This window comes from Podarcis pityusensis (genome assembly GCF_964106645.2).
Source record: "Podarcis pityusensis genome assembly, chromosome: 6".
Classification (NCBI taxonomy): Eukaryota; Metazoa; Chordata; class Lepidosauria; order Squamata; family Lacertidae; genus Podarcis; species Podarcis pityusensis.
In genome coordinates, this window is record NC_138030.1 from 72,664,692 (window position 1) to 72,681,216 (window position 16,525).

Sequence of the window (16,525 nt, forward strand, 5' to 3'; positions counted from 1 at the left end):
ACTAGCTCTATGAAAGGTAAACTTCAGTTCCCAGGATTTTGGGGGGAGAAATGAGCAGAGGAAGGTCAGGTTGCAATGAAGGAATACATAAGGTGGAAGATTCTCTTGGGAAAGTCTTTTTTAAAAAGTATTAAGCAGGGAAATGAAGATTTCTCTCTTTAAAGCAGGAACACTCAAACAGTATTACCATAAAAAAGTCAGCTGCTGAAATTACCCAAGCCTCTATTTATTAAACAAATTTAAGGCTCTTTTGAGTCCAGAGTACCCACAGAAGAGGCTGCCTGCTGTTTCCCTGTATGATTCACTGCTCTGCCTTGACTCCTGCCGCTCAGCTTCTGCTGTGGGTCAGGAATTCTGGTGCAGCTGTGATTTGGATGCAATCGGATTATTCATTCACTGTTGACACTCAAACCTGCCCTCAGGAGGCTTGTCTAGAACAGCAACTCATGCAAGGAGACAGGTGGTGGGATTCTCTTATGCACTCCAAAATGAAAGCTTTCGAAGGCTGAAGTGTGCCTCTAAAAGCGGGGGGTGGGAGTGTTCTCATCTATTGGAAGTTTGAGAAACTTAAACTGATTTAAAGGAGGGTTGGTTCCTAATTCACACCCTGAATGGCACTTTCCTTGTGTGAACCTGTCAAGCGCAACCCTTTGCCACCGAAATCAATGGAGGGCAGTCATTGACTTTCGTAGGGTGCAGGATAAAATCCTAATTGCTTTAAATAAAGCCTGTAAGATAGAGCCTCTTGTCCCGAGAAGACGCATTGGAATCCAGCAGGGTGGAAAATAGCTAAGGATTCTTAAAAGACAGTATAATTAAAGCACAGCAGATCACAATCCCCTTGGAAGAGGAAGAAAAAGAGAGACCAGAATGAACAAGATGTTGTCAATGTGGCTTCACGGGGCACTGTTCAAAGATCTAAGGTTTTTATTTTTGTAAAAAAAAAAAAACTTGTACAGAAAGTAATGAAGATTTGGGGTCAAACCCAATTAAAGAATCAATTACAGCTCACACGGACACAAGAAAAGAACAAATCACTTCTAGACAAACACTTCTTTTAAAAAAGACACTGCCTTTTATGATTATACGGTAGGGGGAAAGACATATAAAGACATTTTCATCTATTGAAGTTGACTCCCAAATGACTAAGAAATTATAAGATGCGTTTGAAATGAGTTTTTGCCTGTAACGTGGAGGTAATTAACTTGGAGGATCAGTGCGTAGAGCACGTACCACAAACAAACCAGAGATAAATAACCAACGCATCTGATAAAACAAATTGGTAAAATGAATAGAGGTAAGTTTCAACGGGAGTAAATAAAGAGAAGCATAATATAACCACAGGAATATATTTCATTAGGCAAATTAGCCACTGGCCTTTATACCGAAAATGATGTTCCAAAAGGTTTTGACAGCTTAACATAAAACAGAAATTATAATAACCAATAAAAACAAAAAGACTAGCTAGAACATGCATAGAAAATGTAAGCAAGCGTTCGACACTCACCCTCATTTGGCGTTCATCCAATCAGAGATTTTGTCCGCCATCCCCCTCCCCTAAAAAAATCCCCAGAATTTTTCCTCTTTCTAATTACTTCTAGGCTAGAGGCCTCAACAGAAATCATAGTTTAGAGGAATGAGAATTTTTAAAAAATTGAAGAGCAACGGGAATTAGCTCCCCCGCCCTCCTGAACTAATGCATACATTTTCCAAATAAAAACATAATGAATGAGGCCTTCCGGTGATAGGGAATCACAAAAGCAACTGCCTACAAGTCTACTCTAACTGCAATAAATAAATAATGGAGCTTAATTGCATGCAGGAAGAATAAGCACTGACAGGCTTAGCTCCTGCCCCACAACACCCCAGGCCAGTAGCTACTGCAAGGCTCCAGCTAAATCCATTTTGCCTACCCATTATCCCGGTGCCCTATTATCTCTCTAAGTAAAATATTTATATACTACTTTTCCTAAGCTCAAAGCAGTTGACATTAAAATAACACATAACAATTTAAAGCCACAATTACACAGAAGCAATCAGGGAGGAGGGGTGCGGCACACTGGCAACAAAAACATTCAATGGCCACACAAAAAACCCCCACAGATTGAATCAAAGCAGTTTTCCAATCAAAACAACCGCCCAAAGCCACTCGGATTTAATAGACCTTCGGGAAGGTGGTAAGAGCAGATCTGTTCTTGACCTCCTCTGAAAGGTCACTCATCTCAGAACCTCATAGAGGCCTGGCTCCAGCAGGTGCTCATTGGGACTGGTAGAATGGCAGCCAGGGAGGCCCAACAGTAGGTGGCGCCAGACCCAACAACAGGCAGATGCAACTCAATTCAGTTTTGCTCCCATCCTCCTCTCTGCTGAGTTCTACGAAGGCAGCCTTGAGACTAATGAAGAAGGCAGGCAGTGCCGCCCCCTGGACTGGATCTAAATAAGAAGAGCAGGCAAGTGAGGGCTACTTGAGGCAGTGGCATAGCGTAGGTTGCCAGCACCCGGGGAGCAGCAAGTCAAGTGTTGCGCCTCTCTGGTGGACTGGGCAGCTGAGGTGGAGGCGCACAGTGGGGGGGGCAGGGCAGAGCCCGCGAGGCACACGGCTGCCAGGGCAGGGCATGCAAGCATTGTGCTTCGTTGCGCCCCTCTCAGAATTTTGCACCCAGGGTCACTGCCCCTCTGCCTCCCCTCCACACACTACGCCTCTGACGGAAGGTGCTGTGGCGATTTCCCTTTCATCCTAATTGGCAAATCTCTGCTGCCACCCGCTCTCAAGGGTGAGTGACTTTGACCCCACTGCAGCAGTGTCCCCAAATGATGCAATGTGTTAAACACCACCTCCTTATTTGTTTATATGGGAGAAATTCAAAATGGTGTTCTTGGAGAAAGCTTTGCTTTAGGACAGGAGTGGGGTAACAAATGCAGCCCTCCTTGCCTTTCTGTCTGGCCCTTGGACCTCTCCCCAGGCCATACCCCTTTGTGGATCTGCTTCACAGGCCAAGCATATTTATAATAATAACTATAATATTTTAGCCACTCTGGGCAGCTTTCAACAGAATAATAAATACAATAATCTATTAAACATTAAAAGCTTCCCTAAACAGGGCTGCCTTCAGATGTCTTCTAAAAGTCTAGTAGTTGTTTTTCTCTCTGACATCTGGTGGGAGGGCGTTCCTCAGGGCGGGTGCCACTACCGAGAAGGCCCTCTGCCTGGTTCCCTGTAACTTGGCTTCTCGCAGTGAGGGAACCGCTAGAAGGCCTTCAGCGCTGGACCTCAGTGTCCGGGCAGAACGATGGGGGTGGAGACGCTCCTTCAGGTATCCTGGACCGAGGCCGTTTACATGGAGGCTGTTTGCATGGATGGACTGTGTCCTTGAGCTCCAGCAATAGCACTTGCTTGCCTACAATGGACTACAGAGAGTGGAGTCTGCTATGCATGGAAAATAGCCTATTGTAAAAACGGAACATTTACATATATTGCAGTGCCCCTGGACACACCTGGCACTTGCCTGTGGCCCTCCAAAGGTTGCACAGAAGGTCCTTGAGGTGTAAAAGGTTCCCGACTCCTCGTGTAGGAGCTAAACCTGCCCCGTATCTGGTGCCCACCTTGTGTGGAGCGAGGGCCAGTTTCACGCCTCTCCCTGAACTGCCCACAACACAAAGCTGAATTCCAGGTTATATCCTGTGTACTTAGAACTTGATGAGGCTCACGGCGAACTTGAATCATTCTCCATCTTGTGCAGCCATTCATCTACATATCCCTGGACAGGGATTTATGTCTTTGTGTTGTGGAACAGATATTTGTATGCAGTGCTGTTTTTATATTTAAAAAGTTGCCAGAATACACCGCAAACCTTTCCCCTATTCTTTTACAATAGCAATGGGGCCCACCTGAGAGGTGCTGGAATTGAGCTTTTTTTCTGGCTGAAAAAAAAGCCCTCTTTGTATGTATTTGCTTTTACATTACATGTTTTCTTCCACCTCCTCAAAGATTACAGACAGCAACCATTCTAAATCCATACGCCATATCACACCCTCCAATATTTCTCTGATGAAAATAGGGACGTCCCATTCCATAATGATAATTTTGCTATTTAAACCGACACATCTTATTGGGTTGCCCCAGCCACTCTGGGCAGCTTCCAACATATATAAAAAAGCATAATAAAACTTTAAACATTTAAGAAACTTCCCTATACAGGACTGCCTTCAGACGGCTCGGGGGTTAGATACTGTAACTCCATACGGGCCAACATTTCTCCAGTGAAAATAGGGACCTCCTAAGAAAAAGAGGGACATTCCAGGATCAAATAAAAAACCGGGACAGGTTCCCTAAATCAGGGACATCCCTAGAAAACAGAGACACCTGGAGGGTCTGCCATATGCAAAATGTATATAGTCATAACGTAGTGATATTGTTCCCTATATAAAATCCCTGTGATGAAAACAACCTACTATATCAATTGCCTACTCTATTATGCAATACATTAGATACAGGTTAATTTTAAGGCAAATTAATAAGTAACATATAACAATAAACCAATTGATGCTGTCCCCCATTTTGTTCCATATGCTCAAATGTCTCCTAACGAGCAGCTGAGGGTTTATTGAGCCCTGAACTTTGCTATTCTAGCGTCGAATGAACATGCTCAACTTCTCCACAAATTCACATTTTCTTCCCTCTCTGTTTCTGATCAAATTAGTTAGTTGGACCAAATTTCCTTTAACCAACTGTCTATAAACAGACAAGAGAGTGAGGATTTTTCCAGTTTTGGCACACAATCATTTTATACTGTGGTCAATGGATAGATCACTATCTCTTTAATGATGGCGTCGGCATTGTAGGGCACCCTGAAATTTCATGGTATGGCAGCACAAAAATATTTGTATGAATAAACAAACAAAAACAAACAACACTGAGCCCTACATTCAGAGCAAATTGTGGTTTGTGTACAATTGAAGCCGTATGTATATACATATATTTTTAAATCAGCCACGTGTGTCCAACCCCCCAGCCCCGGCCGCCCTCATCCCCTTAGCCAACTTGTTCTAAATACCTGTCAGGTTCATCCCTGACAGCTACAGATCTCTCTTCACTGATGTTGAATCTTCTCGCGTTTGCTGCTTAAGTCTGCTATACACTAGTGTAAAGGGGGGAAAGGCCCAGGCTATTCATAGATTCTTATAGATTCAGGAATGATGTGCATACTAAACAGGCTTCCCTATTGCTCCTTGTAGTCGCTCCTAAGTGCAGCTGTTTTAGCTTCTTTTGAACTCCTAGTTGTTCTAGGAAGCCATTAAGCTACATGAAGATGTACTTGGTTTGCCAGCTCTGGAGCAGGAAGAGGAAGACAAGATGGCCTCCAGCACTTTGTTTATAAGAACGCTTTCCTTCCAGCAATCTGTGTCAGCGCCAGGTAGAAGGATGGTGTCATTTCTGTCCTTAAGGCACTGATCAAGCAGTGCTGTAAACACAAATCCTCCCATTTTGTACATTCCACTTACTCTTGAATCAGGCGTCTTTCAAGTTGGGGCAGTCGCTGCTGTAGAGAAAAAAAGATTCAGCAGGACATGTAAGCAGGCACATTTAAAAGCAAAACAAGTGCACAAGCAGCCGCGCGTCCTCTGAACTGTTTGTTTTTTATTTTATTTTTTAAAAACTCCACCTTTCAGGGCTTAAACCTGACATTTTCTGAACTGATATACTTCTTTGTTAGACCTAGGGCTCAGCTACATTAGCCAAAAAACAGTGTTTTGAATGCGTTATAAACATGCAACACCAGATGGCGATGGAGAGCAAGAAAATGATTCTAAACTATTTTACATAGAGGTTTATTTCCCCCTTTTGTTAAAACAATTTAATTTCTGACTTATTCATAGTGGAATTTTTCCTATGTGTTGATCCACCCCTAGTTGTTTGTGGGAGAGACAGGATGAATGCTTTCCTTTGCAAAAATAAAAATAAAAAATTATTCACATACACACAGAGAGAGAAATTACCGTATTTTTCACTCTATAAGACGCAATTTTCCCCTTTCCCTTTTTCCTGCAGCAATCCCTCTTGCTGTTCTGGCTACAGGGATAGCCGCGCAAAGCCTCTTCAACATTTGATTCAGAATATTTTTTTTGTCTTGTTTTCCTCCTCTAAAAACTAGGTGCGTCTTATGGTTGGGTGCGTCTTATAGAGCGAAAAATATGATGGTTTAACAGGAAAAGTATCCGTTCTGCCCCCACCTCATCCTGCAGGATTTACATGAGTAGAGCAAGTCTCATACAGCAAGTCTGGATCTAACCATATTTCTGTTATTATTATAATAGCATCCCTACCTCCGCCTTCACATTGCCTCCCCATAGCTGGGTAAGGGAGGTGCCAGGTTTGGGGAAGGATGTGTGAGGGCTCTGGCAGGGTCCCAGAGGCCTCCCGCCTCCTTCCCTAAGCCAGAAAAGCTCTAACTAGGCTTTGAGAAGGAGGCAGGAGGACTGTAGGATCCTGTTAGAGCCCTCATGCCTTCTTACCAAAGCCCAGAGCTTACTAGATCTTTTGGAAGGAGGTAGGAAAGTGTCTGTACAGGGGAAGTAGTCATGCTGTGATAAACCCCACCTCTTCCGAGGGCCAGACAGAGAGGTCTAGAAGGTCACATGTAGTCCACAGGGCCAAGTTGCTCCACCCCAGAGGAAGGCCAAGATTTCCAAAGGTGCATTTTGTCCTATCAGTGCTGCAGTGGGAGACTGAACGAGCTGAGTGTCTCCCTGCTGAAAGGAACCAAAGCTGGAACGTCTGCCGAGGAGAGCAACCAAGATGATCAAGGGTCTGGAAACCAAGCCTTATGAGGAACGGTTGAAGGAGCTGGGCATGTTTAGCCTGGGAAAGAGGAGACTGAGAGGAGATATGATAGCCATCTTCAAAGATCTTAAGGGCTGTCACATGGAGGAGGGAGCATACAGTGCTACCTCGGGTTAAGTACTTAATTCGCTCCGGAGGTCCGTACTTAACCTGAAACTGTTCTTAACTTGAAGCACCACTTTAGCTAATGGGGCTTCCTGCTGCCACTGTGCTGCTGGAGCACGATTTCTGTTCTCATCCTGAAGCAAAGTTCTTAACCTGAAGCACTATTTCTGGGTTAGCGGAGTCTGTAACCTGAAGCATATGTAACCTGAAGCATATGTAACCTGAGGTACCACTGTACTTGTTTTCTCCTGTTCTGGAGGGTAGGACTCAAACCAACGGCTTCAAGTTGCAAGAAAGGAGATTTCGACTAAACACCAGGAAGAGCTTTCTGGCAGTAGGAGCTGTTCAACAGTGGAACAGTCTCCTTCGGGAGGTTGTGGACTCTCCTTCCTTGGAGGTTTTCAAGCAGAGGTTGGATGGCCATCTGCCATGGATCCTTGAGTTGATATTCCTGCATTGCAGGGGGTTGGACTAGACAACCCTCGGGGTCTTTTCCAACTCTACGATTCTATGATGCTCTGTCTGCCCCCAATGCGCCAGACGCTGGATTCCATGCAGGATCTTGTGAAACATGCACCACCTTAACTGAGGGAATCTGGGAAGGACTCTATGGAGACAGGCTCCTTTTGCTCTAGCAGGGAAGCAGTGCTGTCAGGGCCAGGCCGCCCATCAAACTGAGAAACGCAAGAGCTGCCAAGCTGGAGCACTCTGTATATTTTATAACAACAACTCTGAAATCCACCGGCCTACGACTGAGCCACACATATCGACCTGTAATGAGGTGAATGGATCAGGGTGAACTGACACCAACCAGAGCCCTCTCTTCCCGGGGTAATACAACAGCGCATTTTTAGGTAACAAGGCTGTCCCTTCCCAGGGGTGCAGTGAACAAAGCGAAGATGGGGAACTAAATTCAGATAAGCTTTCAGAAATGGAGCCAGTTACCCTCTGTCTCCCTCCCTCCCCGCTCTGCTTCTTGGCTCCCCAGTCGAGCTTGTTTAGGCTCCTGGACTCTTGCCATTTTGAGTTGACGTTTCCCTTCTAAATGGCATTTCAACATGAATCTCCCTAGGTGTCCACCCTCCTTGCCTGGATTAACTCTTGGGCGCCATATGGTGCAAAAGGCCTGTCACACATTCTCTGAATCAGTTATTTCTCTTTTTTTCCCTTCTCTTTTTAAACTGCCAGACTGCTGACTCCTTTGGCATCGTGCCCTGTGCCTGCGATATGCAGCCTGCAAATAATTGAGAATGAATCTTGCGAGGCTTTGTCACGGCGAAATGTTTCCTTGGTGCCTATTTTCTCCAAATGGTTCATGAAAATGCAAACATTTTCAATAGTGGTTATTCACATTAGTATTATTATTATTATTATTATTATTATTATTATTACAAATAACATTAACAAATTTTCACGAGATTATTGTTGACGATATTGATGATGTTGATGATGATGAACAGTACCAATAATATAACACCGATCACATGTCTAGTCCAGGCAGTTTACAGAACTGCAAATCACATTCGAAGAGGAAGAAGAAGAAGAAGAAGAAGAAGAAGAAGAAGAAGAAGAAGAAGAAATGGACTTCCATTTTAACTAACTCTTACCCCCTTTGCAAGTTTCTCTTTTCATTCCATTTTCATTATCACCAAGCTCCTTCAGTCTCTCTCCTCAGGCATTTGAGCCTACATAAAGCACACACAAGGTCAAGGTTGATAGATCCACCTGGAATTCCCATTTTTTGAGCAGGGGAGTACCTTTTGGCGCTCCAGATGTTGCTGTACCACAACTCCCATCATCTCCGGCCATCAGCCTTGCTTGCTGGGGCTGATGGGAGTTGTAGTTCAGCATCATCTGCAAGGCCAAATGTCTCCCACAACTGGCTTCGAATCTTCTAACGCTCTGGTTTTGCTCAGAAGCTTCATTTGGCAGAAGATTCCCTTCCACGCTTTCCTGTTCCCTCACAGAAGCACCACAAGCCACGCCACCATAGGAAAGTGCTTGAAAGCAGCACAGCTAGTAAGCTTCTTAGTGACACCCCCACTTTCTTTCCCTCAAGGAGAGCCAGTGTGGTATAGTGGTTAAGAGTGGTGGACTCGTAATCTGGTGAACCAGGTTCGATTCCCCGCTCCTCCACATGCAGCTGCTGGGTGACCTTGGGCCAGTCACACTTCTTTGAAGTCTCTCAGCCCCACTCACCTCACAGAGTGTTTGTCGTGGGGGAGGAAGGGAAAGGAGAATGTTAGCCGCTTTGAGACTCCTTCGGGTAGTGATAAAGCGGGATATCAAATCCAAACTTCTCTTCTTCATCTCGGGCAGTGGCATAACGTGGGTTGCCAGTGTCCGGGGCTGTACAGAGGCGACAAGGAAGGGAAATGGATGGAGTACATACGCACATTCAACTGCCTAATGGCATCTGTGTCACCCATGAGATCACAGCTGCAGAGATAAGTAAAGAAGAGTTGTTCTGTTGTCTGGAGAGGTCACTTCCTGGTTTGCATGGAGAAGCCATTTTCAACGGAGCCCAGCAAGTGAAGCATGCGGCTGTATTGAGGCAGCACCAGATGTTGAAATTTCCCACCCCTAACAACCGCCCCTGTGCCCCCCTCATGCTATGCCACTGATCTCAGGCAATAGTGCTATGCCAATTAGAAAACAGACTTGCTCTCTGTGGCTCCAGAGGGCCAGACCAGAAGAACAAATGGGTGGAAACTGCAAGAAAGCAGTTTTGGGGTAAACGTTAATGAAATACCATTGCTTGGTAGGGCTGGGCAAAGCTCCTGACTTGAAATGCTGGCGAGCCATTGCTTGTCACTGTAAACAATACTGAGCTGCATAGACCATTGGTCTGACTCAGCAATTCATTACCCAATAGACACACTGAACAAATGCTTAGGCTACCAGCAAAAGCAGGGGCACACACACACACACACACACACACACAGAGAGAGAGAGAGAGAGAGAGAGAGAGAAATTTCTGAAATAATGTGTGTGTGTGTGTGTGTGTGTATAAGCATTTTCATAGGAAAAATCAGAACTTTGTTAGACTTCCTTATGCTCCACTACACACACTTCCCGCATTTTTGATCCCTGTGCAGGGTGATGAAAGATGACCCCACAGAGCTACAGTTCCCTGCGTAAAACTGTATCCCTCTTCACAGAAACCTCTGGCCAAAACCTCTGTGAGGGGAACAGGAGTCTCCTAACAACTCTCACCACCCTTAAAAAGTTACAGATAGGTAGCCGTGTTGGTCTGCCATAGTCAAAATAAAAAATATCCTTCCAGTAGCACCTTTAAGACCAACTAAGTTAGTTCTTGGTATGAGCTTTCGTGTGCAAGCACACTCTGCCACACTCTGCAAGCACACTCTGCCAATTTGTCCTTACCCACAACAACTTCAAATTCGGTGATGACCTGTTCCTTCAGATCAGCGGCACAGCAATGGGCACCCGCATGGCCCCACAGTATGCCAACATCTTCATGGCAGATTTAGAACAACGTTTCCTAAACTCCTACCCACTCAAACCTCTCTTGTATCTGCGATACATTGACGATATTTTTATCATCTGGACACATGGTCAACAGACCCTGAACACCTTTCACCAGAAATTTAATGATTTTCACCCCACAATCAACCTTACAAGGAATCAATCTATGCAAGAAATACATTTTTTGGACACTACTATAAAAATACAGGATGGGCGCATGGACACCACCTTATACTGTAAACCAACTGACCGACAAACATATCTACATGCCTCTAGCTACCATCCCAAACATACCAAACAGTCCATTGTATATAGCCAGGCACTACGTTACAGCCGCATCTGTTCCAATTCTACAGACAGAGACTCTCACCTAAGAGATCTACAGCAAACCTTTTCAGAACTAAAATACCCAGCAGATGAAGTTAGACAACAGATCAACAGAGCCAGACTTATACCCAGAGAGAACTTGCTACAAGACAGACCCAAAAAAGAAAATAACAGAACACCTCTAGTCATCACATACAGCTCCCAAGTTAAAACAGTACAACGCATCATCAGAGATCTACAACCTCTCCTGGACAATGACAGTTCTCTTTCTCAAGCTCTGGGAGGAAGACCTTTCATTGCCTATAGACAGCCACCCAATCTTAAACAACTCCTAACCCACAATAATACTACAACCAGACTTAACACGGACACTGGCACCAGAGCCTGCAATAAACCCAGATGCCAACTTTGCTGCCACATACACCCGGACAACACCATTACTGGCCCCAACAACATCACACATACCATCTCGGGACTATTCAATTGCTCATCATCTAACATTGTGTATGGCATCAAATGCCAACAGTGTCCTTCAGCTCTCTATATTGGACAAACAGGCCAAACCTTACGCCAAAGAATAAATGGACATAAATCTGACATCAAGAATCACAAAACAGAGAAACCAGTAGGAGAACACTTTAATCTCCCAGGACATTCTATACAAGATCTCTAAGTAGCTGTTTTACTACAAAGGAATTTCAGAAATAGACTGGAAAGAGAAGCTGCTGAATTGCAACTCATTACCAAACTTAAAACCATGGAGAAACCTGGTTTGAACAAAGACATTGGATTCTTATCCCATTATACATGACTAAGCCATTTCTCACCTTCTCACCCCTTGCCTTTTCCTGTAAGACCCATTACAGTCGTTAAGAGTCGTCAGCAGGCTCATCCCAGCTATCTGCCTATCTCCCATTCCCACCACCCTTCTGAGTAATACCCCTCCCCACCTTCTCACTATATAGAAGGATCTGGCAACTTCTGTTTCAGTGTATCTGAAGAAGTGTGCTTGCACACGAAAGCTCATACCAAGAACTAACTTAGTTGGTCTTAAAGGTGCTACTGGAAGGATATTTTTTATTTTGACTATGGCAGACCAACACGGCTACCTATCTGTAACTGGAACCATGGAAGGCACCACATTGAGCCGCATGAAATGGAAGTCCATCAACCTCACCAAGAAACTTGCACAGGAACAGACTGATATCTTCTTTCTTACTAAATGCAAGAACCTGGACATTATACCCAAGGGTCTTAGAATTAAGAACCCTCTACAATCCACGTATCCCACTGAATATGCAAGAAAACTATGCAACACTTTCTCTAAGAAGCTGCTCAAACATCTGATCAGCGTTCTCTACTCTAAACAGAAGCTAATAAAGGAGGAACTCCTTGTATTAGACAACTCTATCAGGAACCACCAAGCTTGGCAAGAGTTCCAAAAGGAAAAACAAAACATTTACCACTCTCAACTGGAGCTACTGAAAAAACAGAAAAACAAGAAACTCTCTAACCTTTCCAACCTACAGGCTACTAATCAAAACAAGATCAACAATATTGTCAATCTCTCACAGCAAGCACTCAGCCCAGCCGAGGAATCAGTCCTTTCACGTGGACTGTCATTCTGCCCCGCCAAATCCCCACACATGATTCAGTTCTACGGGGACTTGGAAGCATTTTTCCGCCGTTTACGCCTGAAGGAGTATTTTCAACACACACAACAACAAGACCAATCAGAACAAACAACAACTTCACAACACAACACCTCTCAACCCACTGGAGAACAACAACCACCCTCCCAACAGAACACTGACCACCAACTACCTCCGAAAAAGTGTTACACAAAAAGGGACTCCACATGGACCCCTCCTGATGGACGCAATACCACACTGGACTTGTACATTGACTGCTTCCACCACAGAATCCAAACAGATGTGACCAGAAAACACCATCGCTTACAACAAAATCTAAACCATGCTGAAAGGAGAGCCATAGATAATCTCAGAAACAACCCAGACATTATAATTAAAGAAGCAGACAAAGGTGGAGCTGTCGTCATCATGAATAAAACTGACTACATTCAGGAGGCTCACAAACAACTTTCCAATACCGCCTTTTACACAAAATTGGACTCAGACCCCACACAAGAATACAAGAAAGAACTGAACAAGATTGTTAAGGAGCTACCCCCACACATCCAAGAACAGATCCTCACCAACACACCAACAGAACCTCGACCAGGAACTTTCTATCTTCTACCTAAAATACACAAACCAGGAAATCCAGGACGCCCCATCATTTCAGGTATTGGCACTATTACAGTGGGTGTCTCCGGTTATATGGACTCTGTTCTGAAACCATATGCCATCAGTGCTCCCAGCTATGTATGTGACACCACAGATTTTCTGAGGAAAATACAATCTTTAAATAATCTTCCCAACAATACTATACTAGCTACTATGGATGTGGAATCTCTGTATACCAACATCCCACACAACGATGGTTTACAAGCTATAAGGAACACCATTTCAGATAAAACCACAGCGGACCTTGCCACCAAACTCTGCCAATTTGTCCTTACCCACAACAACTTCAAATTCGGTGATGACCTGTTCCTTCAGATCAGCGGCACAGCAATGGGCACCCGCATGGCCCCACAGTATGCCAACATCTTCATGGCAGATTTAGAACAACGTTTCCTAAACTCCTACCCACTCAAACCTCTCTTGTATCTGCGATACATTGACGATATTTTTATCATCTGGACACATGGTCAACAGACCCTGAACACCTTTCACCAGAAATTTAATGATTTTCACCCCACAATCAACCTTACAATGAATCAATCTATGCAAGAAATACATTTTTTGGACACTACTATAAAAATACAGGATGGGCGCATGGACACCACCTTATACCGTAAACCAACTGACCGACAAACATATCTACATGCCTCTAGCTACCATCCCAAACATACCAAACAGTCCATTGTATATAGCCAGGCACTACGTTACAGCCGCATCTGTTCCAATTCTACAGACAGAGACTCTCACCTAAGAGATCTACAGCAAACCTTTTCAGAACTAAAATACCCAGCAGATGAAGTTAGACAACAGATCAACAGAGCCAGACTTATACCCAGAGAGAACTTGCTACAAGACAGACCCAAAAAAGAAAATAACAGAACACCTCTAGTCATCACATACAGCTCCCAAGTTAAAACAGTACAGCGCATCATCAGAGATCTACAACCTCTCCTGGACAATGACAGTTCTCTTTCTCAAGCTCTGGGAGGAAGACCTTTCATTGCCTACAGACAGCCACCCAATCTTAAACAACTCCTAACCCACAATAATACTACAACCAGACTTAACACGGACACTGGCACCAGAGCCTGCAATAAACCCAGATGCCAACTTTGCTGCCACATACACCCGGACAACACCATTACTGGCCCCAACAACATCACACATACCATCTCGGGACTATTCAATTGCTCATCATCTAACATTGTGTATGGCATCAAATGCCAACAGTGTCCTTCAGCTCTCTATATTGGACAAACAGGCCAAACCTTACGCCAAAGAATAAATGGACATAAATCTGACATCAAGAATCACAAAACAGAGAAACCAGTAGGAGAACACTTTAATCTCCCAGGACATTCTATACAAGATCTCTAAGTAGCTGTTTTACTACAAAGGAATTTCAGAAATAGACTGGAAAGAGAAGCTGCTGAATTGCAACTCATTACCAAACTTAAAACCATGGAGAAACCTGGTTTGAACAAAGACATTGGATTCTTATCCCATTATACATGACTAAGCCATTTCTCACCTTCTCACCCCTTGCCTTTTCCTGTAAGACCCATTACAGTCGTTAAGAGTCGTCAGCAGGCTCATCCCAGCTATCTGCCTATCTCCCATTCCCACCACCCTTCTGAGTAATACCCCTCCCCACCTTCTCACTATATAGAAGGATCTGGCAACTTCTGTTTCAGTGTATCTGAAGAAGTGTGCATGCACACGAAAGCTCATACCAAGAACTAACTTAGTTGGTCTTAAAGGTGCTACTGGAAGGATATTTTTTATTTTCACCCTTAAAAACACACACAAAAAAACCAACAACCCCACAGTTCTAGCTATGTGCTCTCGCCCTGAATGGCCTGCATCAAATGGTAGGGTTGAATTTCAAGGCCTACAAGGTTCCATCCAGGGCTTTTTATCAGCTGGAACTCAATTCCTCTCAGGTGGCACCTCTCAAGTGGGCACCATTGCCATTCTAAGAGAACAAGGCAGGTGTTCAAGGTGAGTTCTAGAAAAACAGCACTGGTTCCATCCAGCTCTATAATGTGGATCATTCCTTCTAGACTTTTGGATGCCTGCACGCTTTCTGGGCCGGGCACCAAACTTAGCTCATGTTCAGTTTGGTGACCCACCAGGAACGCAGTAAACTTCCTGTTCTTTCTGGCTGCAAAAACGAGGTGCAGTGGGGCTGGTGGTCTGCACCCCACATTTTAGGTCACAAATCTTGGGCTACTGCAAAGAGCAGTCCGTTGAATTGTTAGGTTGTTTGGAGAAGGGCTGCAGATCCTAGCATTGAAAAAGTCCCAGGTTTAATTCCTGGCTTCCCAGGTAGGACTAGGAGAGAAGCCCCATCAGGAGAGCTGCTGCCAATCTGAGCTAAATGGACCAATGGACTCAGAGGCAGGGGGCGGGGCCATGGGGAAGGGACAAGCGTCCCAGGGAGGCAAGGCGCGACACCCTTGTGGGGTGGAGCGAGCCGCCCATGGTGGGCTGCTTCCTGGGGGGGGGGAGGGAGCCTTACCGCTTTGCCAGCAGCCTTCCTCCCTTCCCTCTTCCTTTTGACAGCTTGGGGGAGGAGTTCAGCCTATACTCGAGTAGGACCCTGGCAGAGACACATGCCCGACTGGCATGTTCTCTTCCTCCTGGTCTTTTGTTCAGGAGCTTCAGGAGCTTTCTTCAGCCTGAACATCACAGTGACCAATGCCAACCAACACAGACACACTTAGGGATCCGCAGAGTTTGTGCATTTCGCGTAACAGACCGCAGCAACTCAGCATTTTGGCTAATCTACTTTATTTACATATAAACACACACGGAGCACTGCAATATGGCTCCCTCTCTCTCTCTAGCATTAGACAGCAAAGAGAAAAAAAGAACGAAGGACAATAGTCCCACTTCACGGAACACAGTAACACAAACATCCTGTCTCCGTCACTTCCCACTCTGTGGAGTCAAAACATACACCGTCATGTGATAGACAACAATCCCATGACTGCAATTACAGAGCAGGAATTCTAACAGCTTCCACCACCCCCGCCCCCCAGAAAGCAGCCTGGAAGCGGGGGGCAACGGTGCGCCGCCCACCCATGACTCCCAAGCCTCCCCTGAGCTGTTAAAACAAAGGGGGAAGGGGGGAAGGCCAGCAGCATGGCGGTGCAGGTCCACTCCTTCCTCCAATGGCTCAGGGTAGGCTTGGGAGTTGTGGGGAGACGGTGTGCCAAATGTCACCCCCCTCCATGATGACACCCAGGACGAGGTGCCCCCCGCCCCCTTTCCTCCTCCCCTGAATGGATTGACTCAGCATTTGGCAGCTTTCTATAGTTCACAACTTTTTCCTGAAGCCCTCCTGGACATTGGAAGCTTACTCAAACTCTGGTTTTCTATCTCGGCAGGGAGTGTGTAGAATATATATATATATATATATATATATATATATATATATATATATATATATTCT

General features: G+C 44.9%; 1 long non-coding RNA gene across 1 annotated transcript; it reads right to left on the reverse strand.

Moving 5' to 3' along the window:
• Window positions 1–4,229: 4,229 nt before the first annotated feature.
• LOC308479879 lies at window positions 4,230–16,311 on the reverse strand. The gene is made up of 3 exons (XR_013987866.1): window positions 15,590–16,311; window positions 8,554–8,631; window positions 4,230–5,540 (listed from the first exon to the last, which is right to left on the reverse strand). It is a non-coding gene; the product is annotated as an uncharacterized lncRNA (long non-coding RNA).
• Window positions 16,312–16,525: the final 214 nt, after the last annotated feature.